The following is a 17,848-nucleotide window of genomic DNA, read 5'->3' on the forward strand; positions in this document are numbered from 1 at the left end:
AATTGCCCACAGTCGTGTATACTATAAATTTTTTGGTCAGAGACATCTTGTTTGTGAAACATGCTGATCATCTGCGCTTCCAGTCACTTTTCCTTATCTCTTCTCAGTTCTTTATGTGGTTATAATACCTGCTTTAGATACATATGGGAAGCATTTGTGCTTTGTGTACGACCACAAAACTGAGCAGAATTACACTGACTAAAACTACTCAGTCACAAATATGAACAAAGTCCACTGGATGCTTACGTCACTTCAAAGACACCGGTCAAACAGCAGTAAAGGACTTGTGCACTTGGTTTGCTTTCTGCTGCCCATCTTGATATGAGCTGAACTTAAAGTTGGTAAATGGGTTAGTCAAACATTTTGCTTTCTGTAACAATTTTTATTACTCACGGGGATGGTTTGATAAACACAAGGTCATTAAACAGAACTAAATACTTCCTTTTCTCAAATATTACGGTGCTTTTCTTAACTGTTGACCATCAGAGCCAATCTTTCACCTGTTTATATTTAGGTGAAGAGTACCACAAAATTCACTGCCTTCTGCATCAAGTGTAAACCACTTTTTCCAGGTTTGCTTTGCTTTTATGCATGTAGATACATCAATATGATCAGGAAATATTAAATTATATAAACATAAAGACAATACATTTTGCCAATTAAGTGGGGAAGAAAGACAAACATGACAAATCGTTTGCTCTGGAAGAAGTTTGCTCATGCAGGAAGAATAAATACAAACGGCAGATCAGAAGACTATAGAACAAAACAACCTCCAAAGTAACTTTTGAACCTGGCATTTCTTTAAACAATGTTCCTTTTTAATAAGACCTTAGTGGTAAAGGTATCCATTGACTTTGTTAATGTTGGTGTCAGTTTCTGATGGAGGGGGGGAAAAGGCAAAAGAACCACATCTTGCTTGATGTTGGAGATTCCATGGCAGATGTATGGAAGATTTAGCCTTCTAATTTAAGCATTTATGAGCATTAACTAAGATACTGTTACGGCAGCTACCTATGTTTCTTCTCTTCCCAATAAGGATGCATGAAGATTCAAAGTGTCATGGGGGACATCAAAGGCATCAGGGCATGAAAGAAGCCAAAGGGGAGAAAAGCGAATGCCAAAATCCTGCAACAGCATTCATATAGGCAGAGCAAGGAACTAAAATATCTTCATGCATTAGCACCATGAATCCAGAAAAGATCTGTGGTGTTTGCTGCCACAACAAGCACACAGGCACACCAGAGTGTCTGATGGGGAAGAAAACCAGGTACTGAGGGTGTGGAGGGTGATGAGACCCAACAGCCATGGCAAAAACAACACACAGAGCATCATGCCATGCTGGACTCCTGCCCCCAGCAGCAACCTGCACACCACTGCTCCAGGTGAGGGGTTGCATCAGTAACCTGGTTGTGAAGTATAAACACGGAGGGAGATTTTAAACTGCTTTCCTTCCAGTATAAACACTGTCCATGCCAAAGCTGCCCTACACTTGCTTTCTCATGTCCTGATCCAATTTCTGAAGGACTTTTCCCCCTTTTTACACGCTCAGCACTCTGCTTTGCTTGAGTTGGTGGTACTATAGAAGTTAAAGGAAAAACATCACAAATAAATTATGTTTTATTGTGGCTGCATATAAAAAGATTAGGAAGTCCAATAGAAAAGGTACAAAGGTAGATTTTAATCATATGTGTACACTCAGCTTTGACTGAAGATGGGACTTGCATGCACTGCAAATCTACGGGGCTTTAAAATCTGTTGTTTAAGCATTACACATCTGAAACAAAGTCTAAGGAATTGAGCTCATATTGCAGCCTGTTCATGGAAATCTGGTGTGATTTGAGAGAAGCTACAGCACAGAGAGTTTTACTTTAGTATAAATATTATAATGAAAATGAGCCCTCTTTCAGGACTTTGAAGATTAGAATATCGTTATCTTTCCTGAAACAGTGGTTGGGGAACAGTCTTTATAAAGAATAGCACTGTAGATCTTAGTTTGATTGCTGTGACTGTAGTGTTCAATATTGAATACTTTATCTGGCTTAGTCTGGAAATAGCTCTGGCACTGATATTAGATACTAAGAGAAGCTTGATGGGGGCAGGGTTGGTCTGATCCAAATTTCCTGTATTTTCTGGGAGGTATTCTGAAATGTAGGGCAAAAAAATCACAATGAGCTGGGCAGAATGGAAGGATATGTCCTCACACAGCTGTACTCCTTACTAAAGAAGGCATATCTGAGTAAGCATGACAAGTAACAAGGAAAATGCCATAATGATGCTTGGATGTGCTTCAGTCACCTGGGGATGAACTGCTGACGTTTGAAGGAAAAAGGTTACACTGACACAGCAATGCCATGTCACCAACAGTAGTCCTAGTGAGTGTTGCAAGGCTTTGAGGTTTTAGTTTATTTGTTCAAAACCTATGAAGGAAGTGGAAGGTTTTTTTAATCCACTTCAAATCTTTTAATCCACTCAGCTGGAAGCATGCGGTCTTATCCTGTGCATTCTTCATTCTGTCTAAAATGGTAAAATCAGGTGAAAAAAAGGGGAAGTTTTTCCTCCATATTCCTCACTTGCACAGATCAAGTTTTGCATGGCCTTCCCATGTGCTCTGCTTATCTTGAACTAGGAATACTAGTGATGAACTCAGTTGATGTGCTTTGAGTGGAAATCAGAGTAGCAAGAAATTGACCTCACTTCCTTCATTTTAGACTTGATCTCTAAACAGTCATTCAATCTCCTTCAACATCTTGAACCAGTCTGAGAATTACTGTAAGGCACATAATTGGTATAACAGAAATCAAACAAATAGACACAAATACTAAATACCAGAGTCCTTGCAGACTTTGGTGGGTAGCAAATAGTTCTGCTTCTGTCCAGTAGAGACTGTAGTAGGAAGTAGCACTTACAGTACCTGTGGCCCAAAATTCTGCAGTACAAACCTCTTCAGTTATGGCTGACATTTGAAACTGTTAAGGAAAACTATGCTATCAGTTTGAGATCAGCTGTTATTCTGACTAACAGATTTTCTGTTGACAGTGGATTATTTTGAATATTTTACAAGTGCACATAACAGTATCTTTCCAAAAGTGTCTGCCAGATCCTCCAATCTGAACAAACAAACATCCAAGTAACTTTACAAATAATCTTTAAATAGACCTCTAGTCTTTGCTAGAAATGATGATGTGTATTTTCAGGCCAGAGTGCTTTCTTTCTCGAAGTTTTGCAGAGTTAAGGGAGTGTCACAAACACAACCACTATTAGGTTGCAACATTCTCTGTGGCTTTTTCTAATATACCGTAACCTTCAGTATTGTATTTTTCACTTGTTCCCTTACCTCAGAAAACTTTCGACTATGTACTTTCCTTTCAAACTTTGGCCAGGCTTCACGTTGCTACTGTTAACATAACCTTAGGCACATGTTGTGAGGCTTGTCTGTAATGTCCTTTATACCTGGGATGTCACCCATCCTCTCACCTTCAGGATGGTATCAGGAGATCCATATTCCTCACTCAATGTGACTGTGAAGGACAAAGTCAGGAGTCATAAACATGCAAAGTAAGAGATAAGAAGTGAAAAATCTGAAGGAGAGAAATGAAAACCATGAGATCTAAAAATCGGCATGTGGTGCACATCTGTCACTTGCTTGTCACTACAAACCTGCCCAGAAGGGCTATCTCTTCTGCATGTCACAGCAATACTTTCCTTTTGGTCTTGCTGGTCAATATGTATTAAGACAGTGAATCACCGGGAACGCAGAGCATGCAGTTGTCACTTAATTTCTTTTCACTCTTCTGCTAAAGATGCTCAGGCATTTTAGGAAATCTCAATGGGGTGTAGTCATGGTTACTTAATTAAAAATTTAAACTTCCCTAAAAAACTGAGGTACCTGCTCAGTTGATGGATGGTCTGTAGCATATTATTGTCTGTAGCATATTAGACCTATACTTATCAACTTCAAAAAGTTGTTGATTAGGGCTTGTGTTCTCTTGGTCCCCTGGTCATCTCTTTGGAGGCAATGTTACAGTAGATAAGACTATCTTAGTTGTTCAAAATAGTGACAGCAGACACTGGGAACATAACCATGGCCATGGAGAATTATTAGAGCTGATTTCATTTCTAAAGCAATAATGTATTACTTATTGGTTATATGGCACCTGCAAGTGTTCACTTTCCAGGTAGACTGCAAAGCCTGGTTAGTTTGACTGAGCACTGGAAAGGTACACTTGTTTTATTTGGATTTATAAACTCCAATCAAAACTTGTGACATGTTCTGAGCAATCATTTTGCCATTCCTTAAGAACAAAACGCTTGTCTCACTCAAGAGAAATGAATAAACTCAAGTGTTCTAAAAAGGATATTGTTTAGGAGAAGAAGGGCATATTTATTTTCCGAAAACATCTTTCTGCTGTTGCAATCACAGACACACACCATACGTTCTGTGCTACATCTGACTGGCACAGGGTAGGCTGATAACCCTGTTGACAACTCAGTCAGGTTAGTAGCATATATTTTATCTGTTTACAAAAAGCAATGCAAGGAATAGCAAGACACTGTTCTGCTTACATATCTGTTGAACTGATACTGTAACTTCATGAGATAGCATTTAAGAAAGCTAAAGCATTCTTAATAAAGTCAGCTCAAAGTATGAGATATTACTATGTTGGCAGAGCTTGGTGTTACTCAGAATAAAATAGTGGTTGACATGGCTGACTCATACCAGTAAGGACGTGGGAGACAGGAGTGGTCTGGAATATGTAAGAAAAGGAGGATGTGGCAAGGCACAGGCAATACTTATGGTACATGAAATCACTCCATGATTTTCATTGGTCAGTTATGTGCACTACACAGTTTTGCAACACTGCTGACTCATATTCAACTTGCCATTGACCAGGACCCCCAGGCCACTTTCTGCAGGCTGCCCTCCAGCCTTTCTTTCCCTAGCCTATAAACACAGCCAAGGGTTGGGCTGTCCCAGGTGCAGAATCCTGCACTTGCCCATGTTAAACTTCATATACTTTGTGATTACTCAGTTCTCTGATTTGTCAAGGTCTCTCTGCAGGGCCTCTCTGCTCCTGAGGGAGTTGACCACTGTCCCCAGTTTGCACAATTTTTTGGAGAACAAATAAAATAATGCTTTTCCTGCATCATCTCTCTAAGGGTAAATGTGGCCATTTTATGAGTCTGCACAAATGTAAGTGTGTACACTGTCAGGGCCCTGAGGATATTCTCCCTCCACCCTTCCTGGGCTTTTGGCTGCCAGACCCTCTGGGCCCCCTTAGACACAGGGTGCAGTGTCTGGTCTTGAAATGAGCTGTTGTGAGAAGCTGCTCTGCAAGGTCCCAGTGGGACTCCCTGCTTAGCTTGGGAGTAGCTTTTAAGTGAAGGATCTCATTCTTGGTGCACTCCTGCAGTTGACCTGCGTGTGGCTGTTTTCCACCTTGACAACCTTGGACTTGCCTCATCGCTGAAGACTTTGTCTAATGATCTGGTTGACACCATTTTCTATCTAAACAGAGTTACGCTTTTGAGCTGTTCTTCATTTCACTTTCTACCAATTTGTTTTGCCACGCAGGCTATCAGTGGCTGTGGGACATTGACTTACCTGTGCTTACATCCTAACTATGGAAACCTTAATTTTTAGATACCATGGGAGACAACACGCAGGAGAAAACAAACAAACAAACAAACAAACAAACAAACAAAAAACCCAGATGGTTTTGGTCCTGTATAAAATAAAACTGCAGTGATGCTTTCACTAGCAAGCAAACTGGGAAAATATCTGATCAAGCAAGTAAGACTGCACCCAATAAATTTGTGCTCTGATGGTCTTGAATAATTACATTCAAGACAGTAGAATAATTATGTTTCAAGATACTGAAGAGAATCGCTTATCTATGTTAAAACTGCTTGACATAAGCCACTTGAGAAATTGAAGTAATTAAAATAAAAAAAAATACACCAAAACAGAGAAACACAAAATTGCACCAGGTTTCCAGACCAGATCCAGGTTTGGGGTATAGAACTTTGCCATGTCTTAAAAAATAGACAAAAGTAAAAACATTGAAAGATATGTACACTGAGTAAGAAAAGCTGCTACAAAGAAGCCATGTTGCATGTACAGAAACCAAGAAGTCTTGAAAGGCTAGGGTAAGATAACCAAATCTATTTATTTCAAAAACTTTATATTCAGTGTGGTAAACTGATATTATTTCAGTCTGACAAGACACAGATAAATGTGACCTGTCGCTGATTATTTTGATTTCTTTGGATTTCAAGGATCAGAATTAATTACTAGAAGTCTTACAGCACCAAGCACATGTGTTCTGTGCTGATGATACTCGTAATTTTTTTAGAAATTATAAATAGGTCAATTTTAGGGGAAAAATTGAGTTAACTTTGCTGAGCAGTGCAAGGTTGCTACAGAAGCACAGGCCACACTGCAGGCATGTAGATAACTGCATTTACAGCCATGAGAGACAGAATCACCTTAGAAACATAGTTAGCAAAGGAGATGGAGCATTTCAGCAGTGGATGCTCTCACAATAAAAGGTGTGTTCTGATTTGGTTGTTCTTACAGATGTACCAAACTTGCTTCTTGTGGGTTAATGGGTGAATAGAGCCTGACCTAGATGTCAGTGTCAGGATCACTGGGAACTACTCAATGGGATTATCTGTGAGGTTCACACTTGCCAGCTAAACAGAGCCAAGTCAGGTTTAGCTAGGCTGCAATCATCACAGCCTTATGTAATGCAACACCTTTCATGTCTTTACTAAGGTTATCTGCAGAGTAGTTAATCATGTTAAAGTAAGCACTCCATCTTGATGCTTCATAATGCATGACAGCTTGCACAATTAGATGGAGAACAAAATAATTAACACCAACATATGCTCTCAGCTGACTGGTGCTGTCCTGACTTAAAATGCAGTTGAAAATGTTGACTGGAGAATAAGATATGTACAAAACTACTGGTAGAATGAGCGAAAGCAAATTTGTTGTTATTTATATATCCATACTTCAGCACGCTTGCAGCAAGCATGGGTAGAGCCCCTCTCAAATCTTTGTTCGCGAAGCCTAGCCATGATATATCCATACATTTCAATAGTAAAAGGCACGTGCAAGATTAAATAAATATATAAATGCCTAACAAGACATTTTAGATTGCCTTTGTGCATAATAAAAACATCATCATCATCATGGCTAGGCTTCGCGAACGAAGATTTGAGAAGGGCTCTACCCACGCTTGCTGCAAGCGCGCTGATGGCTGAAAAGGTCAATGCGAGATAGACAAGTCCGGTTGCAGAAGGCACAGCGGAAAGACTCCCCAGGTGATATTGACAAGACGCGATTCTTTCTGCGTTGTCGTTTCTCCCCGAGAGTGATCCTGTGTGTGTTCTCAAAAGAGGCAGCAGTGTTATACATAGTGAAAAACATACGGATGAGAAACCACAAAGACCGTGGGACCTCGTCTCCGCTGCAACCCCAAGACCGCCTCCCCCGCCCGGACTTTCCCCCAGGTCTAGGGACGCTTCCCTGTACCCCTGCCCCGGGCTTCCCGCCGACCGCTCAGCCCATCCCATCCCTCTCCTCCCGCTGCACCTCCCCGCCCGCCCTCGCTCCGCCTCCGCGGGGCGTGCAGGGGAGCGGCCGCCGTCCCATCGCAGCCTGCCGAGCGGCCGCTCGCCGCTCCCGGCCCGCCCGTCCCCGCCGGGCTCTGCAGGTGAGCGGGACGGGCCCGGCCGGCGCGCCGGGGCTGCGGGCACCGGGCTCGGGCGGTGTCAGGGAGCGGGGAGGGGGCGCGGCGGGCCCCGTCCCTCCCGTGCCCGGCTGATTCACCGCGGGCGGCCGCTCCCCTCCCCCTTCTGCCGGGGCGCGCCTTCCTTGGGGCTGAGGAAGGGCCACAGTGGGGCCAGGCGGACGGGCTCGGTTGGTCCGGTTTCAGCCTAATTATCGTTTCCATTAGGTCGAGCACAAAGTTGTGTGGTGCGTGCGCCAGGGTGCCGGGTGCTGCTGTTGAGCGGGGCTTGTCCTTGCTGGAGAAAAAGGTGGAAACGCAGGGAGCGAGGGTGGTGGGCGCGGTGCCGGGCGGGCGCTGGAGAGCCCTGGAAAGGCGCGGTGTCCTTGGCATCCTGCTCGGGATTTGCCCGTGGTTTGAGGGTTAGCGCCCTAGTGCCGCAGATGAGGGAGGGGACTGGGGCAGGGGAGCGGCGTAACACAGGTACAGGAGGAGAGTCGCTAAATCTGCGCCGCCGCGCCAACAAAGGTGACACGGGTGACTCGCAGCTTCGTGGTTGTGGCCCGTAACCGGGAGGAGTTTCACGTCTGTAGAAGTGTGCACGCGGCGCAGCATCACTGGTGGGTTTTCGTGTGCGGAAGCGAAATAATTGTGTGTATGTGTGAGTGAGAGACTAGTCCGTATTGCCCGTGTGATTCCAGCCTGTGAAACCTGTAAAAACCGCGGTCATTGCAAAATGCTTTTGAGATGCAAACGGAAAATGTAATATTTTGTTCAAGGCATGACAGGTTTACTGTTGTAGAACGCTAATTAGACTTCTTGTAAAAGGTAGATCAAGATTTTTGCATCATTTCGGAATTCCCTTTTCTTGCTTCATCTTTGCACAACTTCGGTCTTCTGCGCTATGTTCTCTGGTTTAAAACAGAAAACCTAAAACATTACTTCAGCTATAATCCGGTTATAACAGAGCTGTAGTAGCGTTAATAAAAGTGTAACAGGAAGCACCTTTTCTGGAAAGAGAAAAGTGCAAAGTAGGATCAAGACAAACGTCTCATTCTTCCTCTTAACCTGGCAGATTGTCAGCACTTAGAGGGCAGTCTGCAGTCTAGGGGATGTTACACTACAGAACCCTACTCATTTCCTTTTCACGTGTGTAGAAGTGTAGCACTGAAAATGGAGATCTAATGCCTTCGTTCTTCTTTCATTATGTTTTCCTGAGTGTTGGACGTGTTCAGTTTTCCGAATCTGCAAGCTCCTTTATGCGTTTTCTGACCATTGTGAACGGATGTTAAATGAAACAACTCTTGTGGGCTTCAGTGGTAATTAGCAGGTTCTTTCTCTGTTGTAAGCATATCGATATAAACTAATAATTGCCATTTTAAAATAGCACAGGTAGCGTTGTAGGTAAGTATCGTGTGGATCTCTGTTAGTCTAGGAAATGTAGATTTGCATGACTACACAGGTATTGGGATCTGTCATAGCTGTGACTTAGCTTGAAAGTTAATCTGAGGGCTCTTTAAAATTCTGAGGTGTTACAGCCCTGAATGAAGAGCTTCTCCCAGGGAGAAATCATTATTCCTGGCTAAACAAAACTGCAACATCGAACAACCGAGGCTTTACAGTGCTGAGAACCAGAATGGAAACTGTTCCGTTGCACAAGCTGAGCAACACCCTTTTTTTTTTTTTTGTTTCCCCTCCTAGCTGTGAGATGTACTGCGCTTCTTTCATCGCTTGCGGTGCTTTTTCCCTGGGAACTTTTGTTCGGCGCTGGCAGCGCCTTCCCGGCGCGCGTGGAAAGGCCTGGAGCGGCCGGGGGCGCGCGGGGCGGGGCTGCGGCGGCGCGACCTTTCACCCACTTCTGGGGCGCGGTCACGTGAGCGCGCGGGGCGGGGCGGGGCGGCGGGGGCGCGCCCTGCGGGGCGGGGGAGGGACCCACGATCCCCGCGGTGGGCACACGATCCCGAGCAGCCAAACCCCGCACACCGGCTCTGGAGCGATCATCGGTGCGCACGGGGCAGGGAGGGTGTTTCTGCGACAGGCAGGATGTTGAATCCCAAGCCTCCTGATGAAAACCTTGGGTAAAAAATCGACTTGGGTAAATGGTTGTATTAAAAAGCCAAGCAAACAACCCTTCCCCTCTTCCCCCCCCCCCAGAAAAAAAAAATCACAAAAAAACCTCCAGCCAAACAACGAAGTCCAAAACCGTCTATGGATAATATTCCAAACCCATTGTCTTTGTTGTGCAGCATGCACGGGTATCGTAGTCCCAAACTCCACGTTTGGAAAAACAAGACCCAGATGACTGAAAAACATCCCTCTTTCTTCAAGTCTGGGTTAACTTTAATATGAATGGTCAATTTAAATATTTTTGTGAAAGGTTTGGAACTGATTCTGCAGTCTTTCAACCATATACAGTGTGAAAGACCTTATTCAGGTACAGTAAAATGTCACTCAGCTACGTGAGAGCAATAAATTCAGTTTGCTTTTGGTCACCACACATTGTTGTCCATCTTCCAGGATCTCCTAGGTCCTAAAATGTGACATCTTGTATGTCTCGTAAAAGTCTTGCCATTCCAGAAATATTTGTTGTCATAGAGAATAATTCTTGCTTACTGCAGAGAAGCTCATTAAGGTCAAAGGGAAAGAGAAGGGATAAAATTTGTATAATCTAAATACCTAGGTATGTCTTTTAGAGCAGTTAAAAAGAAATACCCAGATCTAGAGCCTAGTTTTTGTGGGGCAAGGGAGGTTTCTCCATGGTATGATAACTATGCAGTGTTATAGCAGAGTTTGCTTCTCTCAGTAAGATTATTCTGGATTTCTAGAAGGTCAGATGATTTAGCTTGCTGGGGTGTGTACAATATAACATGTATTGCATTAGATACTTGAATGATGTGAGAGGCCGAGGAACAGTATGATATGTCCTACCCAGTACAGGGGAAAATGCCTAGAAATAATACAACAGTTATAAAAGTTTCTGTTTTGATGTGAAGAGTGTTGGTGTTTTGTGTTTGTTGGTGGCTTGTTTGTTTATTTGTTGAAGTGTACATTTTGGAACCATCTTTCACAGGAGCATGCTATTGGGAAGAGAAAAGAGCTCATAAGATCCAGAGACTCTAGGAATTATTATTCCTTTGGGATAGCCTAGTAGTTAATTAACACATTGTTTGCTCTAGCTAATCTCTTCTACTTGGCCTGTCTTCAATTTGATCAGGTGAGAAGACAATTTGCTAACTTTCTCCTGGAAGTGCCAGTGAAAAGTCTGTTCTGTGAACATCTCTCCAAGAAACCTTGATGTCATCTGTTTTGAGTCTCGTGGGAGTTTAAAGTCAGCAGGTAAACACTTGGTTGGATGTCTTAAAATGAAAACTAAAACTAACATTGAAGACTGACCCCTGAGCTCCACTCGCTTGTCACGGTAGCTAGTGGTCACAAGCTTGAGCCCTCAGGAATGACTGAATGGGTAGCAGACAGACGTTCTCTCACTGCACAGTTCCTCACCATCTCAGACATGTTCAGTGTAAATGGTTTCATACAGTGTAATGTAAAAAACGTGTTTGAGAACTGCTCTCTGTGACTGTTTTCTCCAGTGGCATCAGTTTTTCTGAAATTATTCCAATGTGATCTAGTCCCTCTGAGCAGTTGAAAGCTGTATGTGAATTAAAGCTCAAACTGCTTTTCTGGACTTTCTACTTGAGCCCTACAGCTGACTCTTTGACATTGCTATGTAATATCTGTTAGGAGCTAGGAGCATTGGCATGAATATACCTCTCAGTGTGTCCTAACTTACTCAAGATCCCAGCTGCAGTGAGCTTCTGGGACAGAAGATTTGTATGTGACAAATTGATCTCAAACTGGCTTTTAAGGAAGAATTCTTTGTGTTTCATTCTTTGGTCTGTTTGTGAATCCCCTGCATCCACATATACCTGTTGCACCAGTTTACCACTTGGGAGAGGGATAAAGAAATGGGCCCAAGATTCCAAGGGAGATACCTGCAGAGGGTAATGAATATTCACCTGCAGGTGATCTTGGAGAACTGCTGAGGCCAGGACACAAGCTGTCAGTGGGACAGCAAGTTGCTGCAGACTTCTTAGCTGTTCTGATTTCAAACTGTCTGCTGTGGGTGTCTTTTGCTGTACCTGGGAAAATACATGTATTTAGTTCTCCACCTTGTCTTGAACCACAGCATTTGTTCATTTTTTAGATGTGGGAAATCCTTAGAGACGTTTGCAATTCCAAGAGACCGCAGCTGTCAGGTGTAGGTGAGGGTGGGAAGGGTTGGAGCCACTGATGAGCAATAAGCAAATAAGAGAACTTGCCACAATTAAAGTGGCATGAGAACACTTGTCAGTTTAACTTTGTTTTCATCAGATCAAGTGATCTGATTGATTGAATGCTATGCTAATCGAGCTTTTAAAGGAGAGTGATTCTTTGGTTTCTGTTTTTTTTCTATGCCATAGTCATTAGGTTCACCTGAGAAGCCCTATTGAGTAAATTTAATCCACATGACTAAGTTTACATGGAAATTGTTTGGCTTCACTCCTCAGATTTCTCAATGATTTTGTGTCTATGAAATATGATTAGTCATTGTAAGATAGCTGAGTTATTGGGAAGAATTGAGAGCAGCAAGTATCCATGTTGTCTTATATGTTGAAGCCTGATTAGATATTATTGAAGGTCAGTAGGTAAGGAAGCTATTTAGAAATTGAAGTTCTCAAGTGAATGACTGTGTCTCGTTAATCTTTATAGTAAGTTCAAAAGTCAGCACCTTGTGGAATGTCACATGAGCTACGAATAAACTCTGTTCTTTCTGAGGCTTTGGTATCTCGATACCTTTTTGCAGAAGGGCAGTATGCGTGAAGATGGCATTAACTAATAGAATATCCAAGAAACAGATATGAGAGACACTAGGCAGTCTTTTTGGTCATATGTTTAAATGTTTGAGCTGCGTATTTTATACTGTTTACTGAAGGTTTTGTAGATCCAAACCTAAGTTTCCTTTGAAAGTCATAAAACTCCAGACAAATTTGATGTTTGTTTACATTTCCATTAAACTGAATGCTTTTTCTTAAGGCTTAGTTTTAATTTTGTTTGACTATGCATCAAAAAAGCACCAGGAGTACCAAAAGCATTTTTGTTATCCTTTTGGCATTCTCTGGTTAGCTTTCTTATTTAATCAAGCCTCTTGCATTAGAGCAGAATTTTGGCATTTATGTGAGTGACTGCCTCTCCTCCACTGCCTGACATATGAGTGGATGGCACCTTGAGTTACTGAGTCAGTGCTGGATGCTGCTGTATTGCACATGCTTTACTGCCTGAAACTGTTGCATTTGTAGCATACTCCATGAAAACAGTTTACTGAAGTCATGTCAGTTTTGTTATTGATAATACAGGCATTTTTCATTTGATTGGAACAGTCAATGTTTTGTCTAGATAGGGATATACACATAACATTAAATTTCAGCCTTATTTTTTATTAGGAGTTTGTAGCCTTTCCCACCATACCACAGTGAGATATGTGGCACTTAGGTCAGCTCCAGAAATCTACCTGCTGCCTTCAGACTAGCAGACTTTTGTTGGACAACATAGTGGTGTTTAAAATGCCAACATGCATTTTAAAGTCATGTGTAATGATGCACTGGTGCTTTATAGTGAGGGAAAAGTTGCTGGAATAATGCTGAAAGACTGAGATGAATCATCTTCTGAAAAGTGCATTCTGCAAAGTCCAGCTTCTTTTATCCTCCAGAGTATTAGCACATGTTTGTCAGCTGCAGAAAACTTTCTGAATATTTGACTGGTACTACCAATTTGAATTTCAAAGTATGATGTTCATTTAAAACAACTGAAGCACGGGATTTCTTGTTCAGGCCTTAGTGCTCTATGAGTTAAGTTTTTGAAGCAAGTCTCTTACAAAAACTCCTATGTTAAATTTCATAAAGTATCTCTGCTGTGTTAGAACTGTATAAAAAAGCAGGATTGATGGTTCAAGTCCTTAATCCTCTTAGCGGCTCTTCACTGAACTCTCTCCAAGAGTTTCATTTCTCTCATTGGGAAGCGCAGAACTGGACCCAGTTCTCAAGATGGGGCATCACCAGCACTGACTAGAAGGGAAGAGTCACATCCCTCAACTTGGTGGCAACAGTCCTCCTAATGCCCCCTAGAATTCTGTTACCTGCTTTAGCTTCAAGGGCACCCTTCTGGCTCATGTGCAGCTTGCTGCAGCTTTGCTTTCCAACCAGTCAGCCTCTGGTGTGTAGCAATGTGTGGGTTACTCTGCCCCAGATGCAGGACTTTGCACTTCTCCTTGTTGAGTTTAACAAGGTTTCAGCCTACCTGTTTCTCCAGCCTGTCAAGGTCCATCTGCGTGGCAGTGAAAACCTTTGGTTTATCAGCTACTGCTCTCAGTTTCAACCCCTGTACTTGTAAATCCATTTGCAGTTTCTTGTTTTTTTCTTTTTTGCCACCTTCAAACTTTTCAATATATTTGACAGCTTCTGCTTTTGCATCAAACAGCTGAAAGGCTGTCAGATTGAGAGACTTCAGAACCTCTTCAGAATTCAGACAAGTGAAGCCACACTTGATGAAGGTTACAAAGACAACTACAATTACAGAATATTTTGGAAGACTCTAACCCTTTACATTTGTGTAATAAGAGACCCTGCTGTGTGATGTAAGTATTTGATACACTTTTTGGTTTTGAGAACCTTGTTTATATGAATGTTTTTCAACAAAAGCAAAAATAATTCAAGCAACCTTGATTATCCATAGATTTGCATCCACTTCTGGGATGGCTGTATAGGTCAGCATTGCCATTAAACTGTAGCTGGTGGAAAAGTATGGAAGTAAACTAACATGCTAGCAAGTTAACTTGAGGATGTTGGCACTGTCTTTGTTGTGCTTCACTTCATATCATTTCATTGCAAACACATTACACAGGCAAAGTCAGCTACCATAGAGTAGTCTGAATTATTTTGTATTGGAGGGACTGAAGGCTTGGACTGGTATGGCCATCCATAATTGAAATCTGAAAAGAAATTCAGAGTAATGCATGAGGAGATGGGATAGATATCTCAGTGCTTGGAATTCTGTTTTTAATTTGGTATCTGGTATGAAATCTATAGCTTTGAGCATAAGCAGTTATTTACTGATTTGTATAAAACAAAATGCATTCATATTTTTGGTTTTTTTAGGAGAGTAGAAAATGCAGATTTCCATAGTGATAGCTTACACAGCTGAGATAACATATTTGGTCACTGCCTCTGCACAAACACATATGTTCTAGTTTTTTAGTACTGGCTCTGATTTCATTAAGTCTGTCCTCAGACTCTTGGAATTCAGTGATCTACCCTAAAGCGTCAAATTATTTTGTCAAATAAACATACAAAATAAACCTTTTCAGTGTTTGTTTTCTTCCAAAAGCTGTAGCAAGCTCACCTTCTGAAGGGAGATCTTACCTGTGTGCACTAAAATACTGGATAAAACTTCTTAAACATTTTCAATTTTTAAACAGGTTTTAGAGTTGAAGTTTTATGAGAACTTGTGAGAACTCCAGAATTATTTTCCAGTTCTCTATGGCTGCTTTTAACATTCAAACAGTAACTCTTACTGCTTTGCATGTTAATAGAAGTAGATTCCCTCCCTGCCCTGCTTTTCGCTTTGAAATAAACTGTTTTGGGGTCAGACCAAGAGTTTGGGGTACTTGCTTGATTTTCCAAGACCTTCCTAAAGTTTAAGGTGTCTAGCTTTAAATGGAAATTTTAATACAGTTTCTAAGTATGTTTGCTAATTAAAATTGGGTTTAATGTACTTTCATCAGATACTTCACTTCCCATCTTGAAAGCTTCCTTAAGCAATATAACTTAAAATGGTTTAGTATCATACTTTTCTTCTCAGCAGTCCCTATTTCTTTTTGAAACCTGAGTGCTAAGCTAAAATTTGAAGTTGTAAGTTTATTTTTATGAATGAATGAAAAGTTCCTTGGGGGAGGGTTCTGTTGTGGTTTGTTGTTTTGTTTTTTTATTTTACTTCTAAGCTTGCCTCATAGGAACTTGACAGGAGTCAGAAAACAGAGCCTATGTGATAAGATGCTTCTCATTGCTTTATTGATGGTACCTTGCATCTGCATGAGGTTATGAGAACTTCCAGGTAATTCTGAATTCAGAACTGCCATCATATAGGTAATTCTGAATTCAGAATTCATACAGAATTCAACATCATACAAGTACTGCTGCAAGTCTACCCACCATCTATGAACACTGCGGTTTGGGTGCCAAAGACGTCTGTTTGAGAGCTCTGACAGTATGAAACCTGTGTGTGGTGGTTTGTAGCAGAGTACTCAGAGAAACTGTATGCAGCAGCCATTGCTCTTTGAAGAAAACTGTCAGTCCTTGATTGTCAGAGTAGAATAATTGGAGACAATTGATTTGTGAACTTGGTTTGGTCACTGGCAGTTGCCCTGCATGTGAAAGCTAATCCGTAAATAGATGCTAAAAATCTGTGAGGGGAGGGTCAAACTAAATTGTTGAGGTAACTTGCAAGTGACAGTCATAGAATTAAGTCTGTCATCAAGGTTTTAGCTGTTCTGGATCACGTGAGCAAGACTTCTCTCCAGTTTTCCTCCCTATTAACTTACTTCTTTTTCAAGAAAACGACCTATAGATGTGAAAACTACATTTAAATAATATGTGTATTTTCATTGGAAGTTTGAAGTTCTGACATGGAGAAATGACAGGGTTTTCTCTGTTACAGAGGAAGAGGAAATGGGAGGGAAAAGTGGATTGCATGAGGCAAGCAATGTATGGGAAGCAAGTGTTTAAGATGAGTTCTGAGATAAGAGATGACATCGTCTTAAAGCAGAGGAGTTGCTTTTTATGAACTATAGGTGGTGACTTAACTCTTCTTAGCACTATCATTTTATCCATGTAAAGCTTATGAAATCTACAGAAACACAAAAAGATTCCTACTCAGTAGCGTTTCCAAAAGTGACCGCTTCAGGAATTAATACCTTGTTTTGTGCAGCGTTCCATAATACATTTAACTTCTGTATTGTGGCTTGGTGCATTTTAAAACCCACATGGTAATTCTTTCACTGTCTTTTAGACATTGTGTTCTGTATTGTGTGATTCAGAGAGACATTACAAACCAGGAGTTACTTCTTGCATGCCTGACTTAAATGGAAGCGTCCTGCACATGGGGCCTCTCTTAGCTTCAGATTTCCCAGAGCTGAGGCTCTTATCTCCTGCTGTGGCTGTAGGAACATGTAAGCCCTAACACAGACAATTCAGTGTCATAAGGTCCTGAAGTCATAAGGTCTGTGAGTTAAACGTCAGGCTTTGTAGTGTAAATGTCCTGAAACTGCAAAAATAGCAGTCTGAGGATGCTTTATGCACAGTAGGTGTAGCAGCATAGTTCTTCAGACCATCACCATGACTTAGGCTTTCTAGTGAGCTCTGTGTTTTCATTACTTAAAAGTGACATCCAACATAGCAGTACTTGCTTACAACAATGGAAAAAAAATTGTGCTAAGTTTTGTTTGGCTCAAGCAGAGGTATGAAAAAGGAAGAGGAGAAACATATGCAGCTGTTACAGCACGTTTGAATTGAAGTAAAACCAGATAAGAGCAAGGAAACAGGCAGCTTTCTTCCATAAATAAACAGAAAAAAAACCCCAAACGATCAATAAACCAAATTTTAAGGGGCAGTCATGTGTTTTTTGCAGATATGTTATTATTACTGGAGGACACTGAAAGGAATGAAAATAGCCATTTCAGATTACTTTTAGAAATTATTGTGCTGGATTTTTTTTCCTCTTTGACTAAGACTTGGTCAAACTGCAGAGAAAGTTGAAGGCTGTTGTTTATGGCTCTCTGCTGGGAACGAAGTTAATTAGTGTATGCCGTACAGAAATGTGTTGCAGATTAAAATGCCTGAAGTTAGAAGCAGCTATTGTTTCAGTGTGTGTTAGCTGATTGATGTGGGTGCTGCCTTAGGAACAGTGGCAAGTCAAGTTTAAAAGTCTAAGGCATGCGCCTCCGGCCTGTGCCCTTTTACCTACTTTGCTTGCAAGCACGTGGTAGCGGAGGAATGCAGCAGAGGGGAAGTGTACAGCGGCTTATG

General features: G+C 41.7%; 1 protein-coding gene across 1 annotated transcript in view; it reads left to right on the forward strand.

The window, feature by feature from the left end:
• Positions 1–8,209: 8,209 nt before the first annotated feature.
• Positions 8,210–17,848, forward strand: part of CPT1A (carnitine palmitoyltransferase 1A) — a 36,409-nt gene continuing 26,770 nt past the window's right edge. Inside the window, 3 exon segments of the mRNA XM_050337018.1 lie at positions 8,210–8,353; positions 10,948–11,069; positions 14,247–14,403. The gene's annotated coding sequence lies outside the window, so the exon portion shown is untranslated.

This window comes from Myiozetetes cayanensis, unplaced genomic scaffold (genome assembly GCF_022539395.1).
Source record: "Myiozetetes cayanensis isolate MyiCay16 unplaced genomic scaffold, myiCay2020 scf6-25, whole genome shotgun sequence".
NCBI lineage: Eukaryota > Metazoa > Chordata > Aves > Passeriformes > Tyrannidae > Myiozetetes > Myiozetetes cayanensis.